This window comes from Polypterus senegalus, chromosome 2, assembly GCF_016835505.1.
Source record: "Polypterus senegalus isolate Bchr_013 chromosome 2, ASM1683550v1, whole genome shotgun sequence".
NCBI classification, from domain to species: Eukaryota; Metazoa; Chordata; class Cladistia; order Polypteriformes; family Polypteridae; genus Polypterus; species Polypterus senegalus.
This window is the reverse complement of record NC_053155.1, coordinates 149940138-149948108: the sequence shown is the minus strand read 5'-3', so window position 1 is coordinate 149948108 and position 7971 is coordinate 149940138.

Below are 7971 nucleotides of genomic sequence, written 5' to 3'. Positions count from 1 at the left end.
AACTTCTCGTCTTCCTCTTTATCTGAGACATCACACACTGCATGCACGGGATTACCTTTCCCAGTCCTGCAAACTATAGCAAATTGGTTCAATTTACCACATTTTTTACACTGTCTTCCTTTAGCTGGACATTGACTTTTTCCACCGTGTGCTTTGTTTCCGCAGTAGCTGCACTTATGAATATGCTTGTATGCGTCACTTGCTACGTATTCTTTTGCTGCCTTATCAATTGTGTAATGGGTTTTTTGTTCAGCACTCTTTGGAGCTCTTGCTTGTTTTCTGCGTACTGCGTTCACAGTCAGTTCACATGAGTCGCTCACAGTACATGCATCGAAGGTTCTCAGCTGTGCTTGTGCTATCTAGTGCGATCTTACGATGTCCACGGCTTTATTTAATGTTAGCTAAGACCCGGCACTTAAAAGTTTCTCTCGCACCTTCATTGAGTTTGTGCCAAACACTATTCTATCCCTGACCTATTCTATCCCATCTTTGTTTGCATAAGCACAGTCCTTCACCCGCGAATATTTAGCGGCAGCGTGTCTATTGGATTGCTGCTGACGGACGGCCTTATATGGGCAGTCACTCAATTACGTGGGAGGCGTGATGATGCGGGACGCAACTCCGCCTCACACGGCGACCGAGCTGCAGGCTATGGCCGTATATATGTACGTGAGTAGGTTCCAGTTATGACCATTACGTGTAGAATTACGAAATGAAACCTGCTTAACTTTTGCAAATAAGCTGTAAGGAATAAGTCTGCCATATTTCAGCCTTCTACCTACACGGGAAGTTGGAGAATTAGTGATGAGTGAGTGAGTCAGTCAGTCAGTCAGTCAGTCAGTGAGGGCTTTGCCTTTTATTAGTATAGATATATTAACATAAATTCTTAAGAGTGCTAAAGTGCATGTACCTTAACACTTCACTGGAATTAGAAATATGATGGTTCTAAATTACTATTCATAACTCTTTGACTAATTAACATTCATAGGGCTTTATGCTTCAATCACCACAATTGTGTAGCACCCACCTGAATAATGCGATTACAGTTCTTATTGCACCAGAATACTCACCACACATTAGCTATTAGGTGGTGAAGGGGTGAGGCAGATAGCTAATTAGAGACAGGGGATGATTAGGGGTCCAGAATGGACAAGGCCGTGATGGGCAATTTAGCCAGGACATTGGGATAAACCCTACTCTTTTCAAAAGATGCCCAGGAATCTTTAAGGACCACAGAGAGTTCGGACCTTGATTTTACATTTCATCTGAAGGACGGCGCCATACTCGTCCCTATGACTGCACTGGGGCATTGGGATCCACACACAGACCACAGGATAAGTGCTCCCTGCTGGTCTCACCAACACCTTTTCCAGCAGCTGCTCAAGCTTTTCCTAGATGGTCTCCCGTCCAAGTACTGGCCAGGTCCAAACATGTTTAGCTTTAGGTGGATGACCTGTTTTGTAGAGCATGTGGTATGGCTACTGGCATAATCTGAATCTTAATCTGGCATCTGAATCCTGGCTTTGTTATTTTCTCTTTTTTTTAATGGTCTTCCTATGTTTGTGTTGGTTTCTGATATATGTTAATGACATTTTAACTACTGATACTAAATTGCTCTCATGTGAGTGAGTTAAGATTTGTGTGCAGCTTGCCGTGGACTGGTGTATTGCCTAGGATTGTGCACAAAAGCTCCTGATAAAACTTTTTTTTCGTGCTATATAATATTTAATAAATTACCTGATACGTTTTATCTGGCTGCTAAAAACAATCCTCACTTGAATACAAATGTGTTTTTGGGAAACACCAATAGGAAAGGCATGATATTACAGTTTCTGTGACGCAAAGGTACACAACTGGACTACAGATGCATAAAATGAATAGCATTAGGCAACAAAATGGGCTATTCTGGTTTTAGCCACTAAGCCACATTAAAGGCAATCAAAATGCATAAAATTAGAATAAATACTGAAATAACATTATTTTTATTTATCATGAGCTGTAAATATACAATACAAGTAGGAGTATAAAACTAGATCATGCAATCTATCAACTTGAAACATCAAATTAAAAAACTTAATGCATGTCAGATCAAATTTTAAATCAATAGCTGAGTGGTTAAATATAAATCATATCCTGAAGATAAAATATGCTGTTTGATTCCTTAGTCCCACAGGAAATCAGGGAAAAACCATAACAATTCAGCCTCACTTATTTCCTACAAATAAGGTTCTATATATTTTTGTGACCTGTTTATCATTTTATACAGTAGCTTACTAGCTGAAGTACCCAGTGCTGCCTGGGTATATATTTATAATGGGTTAAAGTAAAAAAGAAAACATTTATGTGTTTTTTAAATTTTTGACAATTTTGTCATTGCTTGCTGAAATGCAAGTGCCCCATCTGTTATATACACTCCCTTTTTGATAACTACCAATTTATCTGCTTTCATGAGTGGGGAACTTGTTCAATCAATCCAATCATTCAAGTGACTGGATTCTATAATTGTGGGAACTTCTTGCTGAATTAGAACAATGAATGCTTCTTTTTTGTATTTTCTGGTTTACTCTGGATTTATGAATCAACCTTAACAAAAGAACAGTCTGTATGCTTGCTAGTGTTAGGAAGAAAATTTTAAAAATAGGCAAAACATGTAGGAGATAAGTAAATATATATACATACATATATATACATGCATATATATGTACATACATATATATACTGTATACATATATATGTATATATATATATACCGTATATATATATGTGTATATATATACCATATATATATGTATATATATATATATATATATATATATATATATATATATATATACAAACACATGCATATATATATATACAGTGGGTACGGAAAGTATTCAGACCCCCTTCAATTTTTCACTCTTTGTTATATTGCAGCCATTTGCTAAAATCATTTACATTAATTTTTTCCTCATTAATGTACACACAGCACCCCATATTGACAGACAAAAAAAAATTTTTGAAATTGTTGCAGATTTATTAAAAAAGAAAAACTGAAATATCACATGGTCCTAAGTATTCAGACCCTTTGCTCAGTATTTAGTAGAAGCACCCTTTTGAGCTAATACAGCCATGAGTCTTCTAAGGGAAAGATGCAACAAGTTTTTCACACCTGGATTTGGGGATCCACTGCCATTCCTCCTTGCAGATCTTCTCCAGTTCTGTCAAGTTGGATGGTAAACGTTAGTGGACTGCCATTTTTAGGTCTCTCCAGAGATGCTCAATTGGGTTTAAGTTAGGGCTCTGGCCGGGCCTTTCAAGAACAGTCACAGAGTTGTTGTGAAGCCACTCCTTCGTTATTTTAGCTGTGTGCTTAGGGTCAAGGTTTTTGTCCAGGATATCCCTGTACTTGGCCACATTCATCTTTCCCTCGATTGCAACCAGTTGTCCTGTCCCTGCAGCTGAAAAACACCCCCACAGCATGATGCTGCCACTGCCATGCTTCACTGTGGGGACTGTATTGGACAAGTCGCTCTGGGACGCCCTGGCGGTTTGAGTCTCCTTATTGCATAAAAAGAGACTCCTTCCCGTCTGCATCCCTGTAGTGCGGCGCGAGACTGCCGCCGACTCGGGGAGGAGGGCGCTAGGACCTGGGGCACTCAACAGCCCGTGTCCTGCCAGCCCTCTCACTGTCTCTCCCCTCATCGCGCGCACAGCCCCCTGCACCGCATCCACTGTCGGTGGTCTGCTTACTCGATGCTGATCGTTGGTATCACAGCCAATTTCAGCAAACCCTCCTTCATGCTGTACGGGGACGGCTGTACTCACCTTCCCCGCCATGCTCCTCCGGCTGAAGAATCCAGCGTCGCGCCATCTAATCGCCATCAATAGCTGTTCGATTGAAGCGATCGCCTTCATCTCCAGTACCCCCAATTCCGCCCGGAGGGCACGTAGCACCTGCGACACATGCTGCTCTGCGAGCTGAAGACAGGAAGTTGACCAACGCGGAGCTTACCTGTCCGTCAGCCCCAGACCCTGGCGACTTCCTGTGGGCCTCTTCCTCTGGCCTAATTGGGTCTCTCCCGGCACGTGATGGACATTCCTTTGTCCCACCTCTCTCCAGTCATCAGCGGGCCCGCAAGACAAACCATCCAATCGCATGCCTGTCATGGGGAGGGACTTCTTGTCCGCGGCCATTTTGGCTCCCATCCTGTGACGGCGACGTGCTCGCCGGCAGCCTTGCCATCTCTCGTACTGCAGTGGCTCCATTTCATCAGCTCCCGCAGGCGTTGGCGCACTGTCAAAGCCCCGCCGACCAGCATGCGTCCACCACTGATGCGGATCCGGGCTGTCCCTGCCTGTAAGATAGAACACATGCCGGCCCCCCAGGGCCGGCTGCCACTAGGCAGGGAACTCACTTCCCGGGTCCCGACCAACCGAGGAAACGTTCTCGGCGTGGCCTCCCTAGACATGATGCTGTCCTGGGCGCCTCCAGCAACGGCACGCCCGCAGGAGCCTGCTGGAGTCCTGCTCTGCACGCTGTCGATCAGCCACAGGGGAAAACGGTTCTCCTGCAGACCCATGGCGGTCCGTGGGTTACTTTTACTCCGTGGAGCTGTGTGCACGTCGCTGTCATCGGGCCGTCCACAACAAGATTTTTTTGTGCAGGCCTCCGCCTTGAAACAGGCGGAGCATCCTGCCGGCTACGCCAGATGTGAACGTTACCCGGGCACAGACAGGCAGGCATGTTGTTTTTCCACCACCACATGTTTATTTACAATTACTATTTACAATATTTACAAGTGCACACAAACCCCCACAAAGTCCTGGCCACACAATGCCTTCTTCTTCGGGCCGCCTCCACACTCTCTTCTACTTCGTCCTGCTTCCACCCGACTCCAGCCTCGAATGAAGGGAGGCGGCCCCTTTTATTTACCAAAAAGCTCTACCTTGGTCTCTTCTGTCCACAAGACGTTCACCCAAAAGGATTTTGGCTTCCTCAAGTACATTTTGGCAAACTCCAGTCTGGCTTTTTTATGTTTCTTTGTCAGCAGTGGGGTCCTCCTGGCTCTCCTGCCATAGCGTTTCATTTAGTTCAGATGTCGACGGATAGTTCAAGCTGACACTGCTGCACCCTAAGTCTGCAGAACAGGTTGAATATGTTTTGAAGTTGATTGGGACTGTTTATCCACCATTCAGACTATCCTTCGTTGCAGTCTTTTATCAATTTTTCTCTTCCGTCCACGTCCAGGCAGATTAGCTACTGTGCCATGTGTTGTGAACTTTTTGATTATGTTGCGTACAGTGGACAAAGGAACATGCAGATCTCTATAGATGGACTTGTAGCATTGAAATTGTTGATATTTTTCCACAATTTTTGTTCAGAAGTCCTCAGACAATTCTCTGCTCTTCTTTCTGTTCTCAATGCTTAGTGTGGCACACTCAGACACACAACAGAAAGGCTGAGTCAATTTTTCTCCATTTCAGCTGGCTTCAGGTGTGATTGCCATATTGCCAGCACTTGTTTCTTGCCATTGGTGAGTTCAAACGAGCATAATATGCTTGAAATAATACGATTTACACACAATTTTGAAAAGGTGCCAATAATTTTGTCCGGCCCATTTTTGGAGTTCTGTGTGACATGATGTCAGATTTGTTGTTCCAATGCACATAAAGGAAATAAACATGTCTATACCAAAACATTTGCAATTGCAACAATTTTCTGGGAGAAATGGTGCATTTTCTGGGAATATTCCAGGGGTGCCAATAATTTCGGCAATGACTTTCGGCAATGACTATATATATATATATATATATACACATATATATATATATATATATATCTATACACATATATATATATATCTATACACATATATATATTGTGGACTATGGCTGGCCTGTCATCCCGGCCAATACCCCCAGACCGCCAGGTGGACATATCCCTGCAGCATGGAGGTGCCCCGAATACCAGCAGGTAATCATGAAGAATGGAGTTTTCCTTTACAGCCCTGCTGGATACCACAGGGGCCAACAGAGGAAGCTGCAGGGAGGCCCAGAGAATCATATGTGCCCTATAACCCTGAAGTATGTCTTAGTCACATCGACAGGAGGAATGACGTACTTCCGGGCTGAAGAAGAGGACTTTTGATCTGACCCGGAAGTGATAGGAGGTCACGTGGACGGAAGGATTGAAACACTTCTGGGTAAGGGAAAATAAAAGGACTATGGGAAATCCCACACTTCAAGCTGAGCTGGATGGAAGGATGGCAACGGGTCTGGGAGTGGAGGATTGTTTATTGAGTATTATTATTGTATCGGTTAATGAGCATTGTGGAGAGGAGGGTTCTTTGTGAACATATTTGCTTTAATAAAGTCAACTTTTGGACTTTTACCTGGTGTCTGGAGTCAAGTCTGAGGGTTCAAGGGGACGACAGCGCCCCCTATCTGTCACAGTGGCATAGTTGGTAGGATTCTCTGGCCGTTAGTTTGGCAGAGGACCTGTTTATAAATTTTCTGTGGGCAGAGAACCCTAAGAAGGCAGCGTCAGGACATGCAGAAACATTGCTAGAACCTACCTTCACCAAGTCCGAGATGGGAAGAAAAAAGGCAAGCAGTGCGACAGCACCAGCGGAAGGGCCACGCTCATAATAGCCAACGCTCGGGAGGAGCTAGAGAGCAGCTACACAGGTAGGGAGAAGCCTCCGGAGACAGACGACTACTAAGAGGTATGTGCCAGGGATTTAATTGCAAATCCGTTTAAAATAATTCACTTTGTCCTGTGCATATACCTTGGAGAAGATCATCTGGAGGCTCTGCGGGAAGCAAAAGACAATCCCGATGATGCTGGTGCGCTCCTGTTCAAGCCGACGAGCATGAAATGGGACTTCCGCATGTTGGCAGCCGGCGAAGGACATGTGATCGACCCCAGTACATTGTGGGAAGGAGGAGGTCTGCGTCCCGCTGTTTGCGACTTCGCCGTCGAAAAAATGGACTTGGACTTCCCAAAGGGGAAGGAGGAGGCGAGTGAAGCGCCGCTCACCCCACAAAAAGATAAGGAGGGCCGGGAAATGGCTGATCAATCCGCCGACAAATTAATATAGGTGGATCGCAGTCAGCCAAAGATGGCGGCCTGGTCCTCCAAAGAGAACTCCAATTCCCAGAAGCCTTCGCGCAACCCAACCGAGCACGTGCCAGTGATGGACGTGCTCATTGGCTCCCGGCTAGTAGGTAAGGAAAATGATGATTTAAGCCTGCCTCCGGCCGAATTAATTAATGTTATTAAAGTGCGGGAACGCAAAAAACTAATCGAGCCCGTACGGAGTTTCTTTCAGATATTACAAATGATCAAGAAGGTTATCAATGAACTGGGGGAGACGGGCGAAATGCCTTTAAGGAAGGTAAATGCCTTGCAGCGGTACCTGCAGCGGATCAGTTGGGAACCTCCAGTATTAAACAATGCGGCGGTACAGGTAAGCGAGACCCATACCTTACATAATAGAAGGATGCAGAGTGACACGGGCCAGCGGTTAATTAGTAGCGGGTGCCAAGTCACTGCGAGCCCTACAAGAGAGTCAGAAACCATGACCGAGGGGGCAGGGGAAGCATCGATTGAGCTGGAGCAGCTGAATAGTGCTGTCTCGCGGAGCGATGCGGAGCTGAAGACGCCGCCCCAGGTCATTTACAAATCGAAAAGGATTCAGACAGTAAAAGGGCTCTCTTTGACTCATACAGTGCATCCAGAAAGTATTCACAGCACATCACTTTTTCCACATTTTGTTATGTTATAGCCTTATTCCAAAATGGATTAAATTCATTTTTTTCCTCAGAATTCTACACACAACACCCCATAATGACAACATGAAAAACGTTTACTTGAGGTTTTTGCAAATTTATTAAAAATAAAAAAACTGAGAAATCACATAAGTATTCACAGCCTTTGCTCAATACTTTGTCTATGCACCTTTGGCAACAATTACAGCCTCAAGTCTT